The 4,206-nt window shown below is 40.7% G+C and overlaps 1 non-coding gene across 1 annotated transcript; it reads left to right on the forward strand.

The window, feature by feature from the left end:
• The first annotated feature begins 1,237 nt into the window (after positions 1-1,237).
• Positions 1,238-1,344, forward strand: LOC115526235. Its single transcript, XR_003972576.1, has one exon. It is a non-coding gene; the product is annotated as a U6 spliceosomal RNA (small nuclear RNA).
• Positions 1,345-4,206: the final 2,862 nt, after the last annotated feature.

Genomic DNA, 4,206 nt, shown 5'->3' on the forward strand with positions numbered 1-4,206 from the left:
AAAGGGAGCTATTTAGTTGAGAATAAATATTCAAATAAAGTTAGCATTGCATTCAAGCTATCTCGCTCACTTTTTAAGAACTTGAGCTATTTTCCTCTGCCTTATTATACATGTAGACAGGTAGAAACCTGCAAACTCAAACTGTGAAGGAAGAAAGGTGACAGAAGTCTTTGTTAGATTCTTAAAGTAGATTGGCCTGTCTTCCTCTAGTGTATATCCAGCAGACAAGTAGTTGTGATTGTTTTACAGGTATTCAATTCTACAGGGAAGTTACTCACTCTGATTGAAAAGTCTAGCACGTTTGGGCCCAAAATAACAATGGCCAGATGCCAAGTGAAATTCCCCCTAAGCATGAATATCTTCCCCATTTCCACAATCCCAGACAAAGGTTGCTTCAAATCTGTTCACCACCACCCCCCACTCTGTCTGTCTACTAGGGCAAAAGCCCTTCACTTACCTTCACTTAAATTGTTTCTACTAGCCTCCATTTCTCACTTGGCTGTAAGTTTGTGGCCAACATTTAATGGCTTACATGTGGCCTGATTTAGCAAAACTTAGATCTGCTAAACCCGCAGTTTTACAGATATGTTAATCCATAAATGATTAACTTCCTTTTACACATAGAAATTTCCTCAATTTGGGGGCTAGTCACACAGGAAAGAAGAAAGAAAGGGAAAAATAAGGAGGATGTCTGTCTTTGAACCCATCATCCTCCTATAACCTAATAGTTCCTTCACTCGGGGCTTGGAAATGGACTTCAATCTTCTCTTTCCATTATTTTTCTTGTGACAGTTTTTTTTTTAAGGATCAGCTTACCTATAACATCTTGTAACCAAAATTAAAAATAAAATCAAGAGAAGGAAAATTTGCTAATTCACATATTATAAGGTTGATGAGAATATGCTTAAGAAAAGTAAATATATCAACCATTTTTATTCATTAAAAATGCATTTACTGATGGCTCATTCTTCAAAATTTTTTGAATTTATTTTTGCAGAGAGAGAGAGAGAGAAAGAGCGCATGAGTAGGGGAGGGGCAGAGAGAGAAGGAGACACAGACTCTGAAACAGGCTCCAGGCTCTAAGCTGTCAGCACAGAGCCTGACGCAGGGCTTGAACTCATGGACAGCAAGATCGTGACCTGAGCCGAGGTTGGATGCTCAACCGACTGAGCCACCCAGGCGCCCCCACTGATGGCTCATTCTATGCCAGGCACTGAGTTTAAATAATGGTCCTACTGTGTCTGCTTTGGCAACACATATACTAAAATTAGAACAATACAAAGAAGATTAGCATGACTCTTGTGCAAGGATGAAATGTAAATTCGAAAAGTATTCTGTATTTTTTATCTTAATTTTTTTAATGTCTTACTTATTCTTAAGAGAGAGAGAGACAGAGCAGGAGCAGGTGAGCGCAGAGCGAGAGAGGGACACAGAATCTGAAGTAGGCTCCAGGCTCTGAGCTGTCAGCACAGAGCCCTATGTGGGGCTTGAACTCATAGAGTGTGAGATCATGACCTGAGCCGAAGTCGGACGCTCAACCAACTGAGCCACCCAGGCACCCCTCTGTATTTTTTTAAAAGAGGAAGAAATAGAACTCTCACTGATTGTTACATTCATATCACCCAAACTTAGAAAAAATGTAGTCTTCATTTCTACCTGCCACTTGTGTTTATTGATTTTTATTTTAGAAAAACAGTTTTTTATTTCTTGCCCTTTTCTATCACAGAAGAATATTTTCTGGTGTTTTTGAAATCTTCTATGATGGTTCATTATCATCAATCCTCAAACTGTGGTTGCTATATGCTGGGATGGGACTGCCATCTGAGGGCTTAATGGCGAGATATATGAGTCAAAATACAATGATCTGACATGGCATCATGTTTGTGATCTCAAGTTGAGTTCTTTACCTAGTAAGTAACAGCAACTATTTCCTAATTTTTTCTTGGGTACTACCAGCCAAGATTAAAGAAATATAATATTAATACAGTAACATCAGACACTAATCATCAAAATATTTCCATTAGATTTTTTTCTCTTAATTACAATAGAATATGAGTTTAGCTTTCTTCATTTTATAGTACTTTAAATTGTAATACAAGACACGAATGAAAACAGGTGGTTCTGCCTGGCCCTGTGGTTCAGTTTTCTGGACCCAGGAGTAGGACCAGGCTGCCTTGTCATAGATGACTAAAAGCGCCATGGCAAACCAAGCTGAGGAGAGGAATTGATGAGGTAATTAGATCTATGTGAGCAGACCAATTCGTATCAAATAAATAATTTAATTCTAGCCTTTTTCATTAATATTTTAAAAACTGGAAGATGGGAGATTTTTGGCTGTCTCCTTCTCATACCCATAAATGACACTCACAGCATTCAAAATGCCTGTTGCTAGTGTAAGCTTAAAAAGTATCTCAAGCATTAGATTAGCATTAAAAGGTTTGAGACTAATACCTAGATTTTTGACTCCTAATCAAATGCTTTTCCCAGTATAATACGATATCTTGGTCTTCAGCAGGAGATATTTTTGCTGACAGGGAATTTCTTATAGGACATAAAGGCTAATAGGATCTATTCTGGAATGCCCAACAGAATCCTTTAGCCTTAGTCTTCAAGGTCCAAGTGTGAGCAACCGTCACAAGCTGCAAGTTCTCAGCAGAAGCAAGTATGTGGACACAGGGATGAGACAGAGATGGAAGGAATAAGAAGTGTTGTTTCTCTCCTGTCTCCTGTCCTGCCCCCAACCAAAATGTACCCATGACTCTCACTCCTGAATCAGTTTTGAAGGCAGAGAGAGCACTTGCAGAATGGCTGGATATTCGCAGAAGTACTGTTCTTCGTTTTAGTGCCCCTCATATCTGAAATTCAGAACAATTGCAATCCTTGATTCCTGGGTTAAACCACAACATTGAGAAGCTGTTCTATGTGAAGAGAGAGGGTGATGTGCCTGGTGGCTGAATCGGTTGGACATACACCTTTGGATTTCGACTCAGGTCATGATCCCAGGATCATGGTATCAGGCTCCACACTGAGTGTGTAGCCTGCTTAAGATTCTCGTTCTTTCTCCTCCCCTCCCTTTTCTCTCCCCCCCCCCACTTGCTCTCTCTCTCTCTCTCTCAAATAAAAATTAAAAACAATAAAAATAATTTAAAAATAAAAAATAATTTTAAAAAGAGAGAGGGTAAGTGGATCAATCACTTTCCGAAGTCATTTCCTAACAGTCAAATGAAAAATCTCATGACAAAACCTGACACAATTTATTATTTTTTTCAATTTTTTTATTCAATTAAATTTTAATGTAGTAGTAGCATATTAGAAAGTAGTAACATCAAACTATTTGGTTGCATAGGACAGATTTCTTTTTTTTAAATTTTTTTAACATTTATTCACCTTTGAGAGACAGACAGAGGACAGTGGGGGAGGGGCAGAGAGAGAGGGGACACAGAATCGGAAGCAGGCTCCAGGCTCTGAGCTGTCAGCACAGAGCCCAATGCAGGGCTTGAACCCATGTGAGATCATGACCTGAGCTGAAGTGGATCACTTAACCAATTGAGCCACCCAGGCACCCCATGGGACAGATTTCTAAAAAATACTTTGAACTTCCTAATTCCAGTGTAATTTCCCAAATTGTCACCATGGTATAGTACAGACAAAGGCATATTTAAAGAATAGTAGTCTATTGCAAAGGAAACATAAAATACCAGGCATAAAGCAAAATAACATTTGAACAACACAAACATAATTTAAAAATGAGGGGAACCTGGGTAGCTCAGTTGGTTAAGGATCTGACTTTTGATTTCGAGATCAATTCCCAAGTTGGACTCCTTGCTGGGCATAGATCCTGCTTAAGATTCTCTCTTTCCCAGTTGTTGAGCCCGGGAAGACAGAGCTCAGTTCGGTGGGGGAACAAAGGCACTGTCAAGTGCCATTTCCCTCACCCATCCCCCAGCCAAAATTCCAAAGGGAACCAGTTCCCGTCACCAAACTTGCCTGCACCCCGCAAATGCCAGCGCTGTGCTTCTGTGTATCCATCCCTCCGATGGGCCTGCCTCCCTCCCAGTGCTGCAGGCCCCCTCCCGCAGGGGACCACCGACAGCAATGTAGCTAAGCCTGCCCCTCCCGCCCCTGTGCACCTTGTGGATCCGCCCCGGCTAATATGCCCTTGGCCAGATCCCATCAAAGCAGCACCACAAGCCTGGCAGTGTGCAA

Source organism: Lynx canadensis, chromosome A1 (genome assembly GCF_007474595.2).
Source record: "Lynx canadensis isolate LIC74 chromosome A1, mLynCan4.pri.v2, whole genome shotgun sequence".
Taxonomy (NCBI): Eukaryota; Metazoa; Chordata; class Mammalia; order Carnivora; family Felidae; genus Lynx; species Lynx canadensis.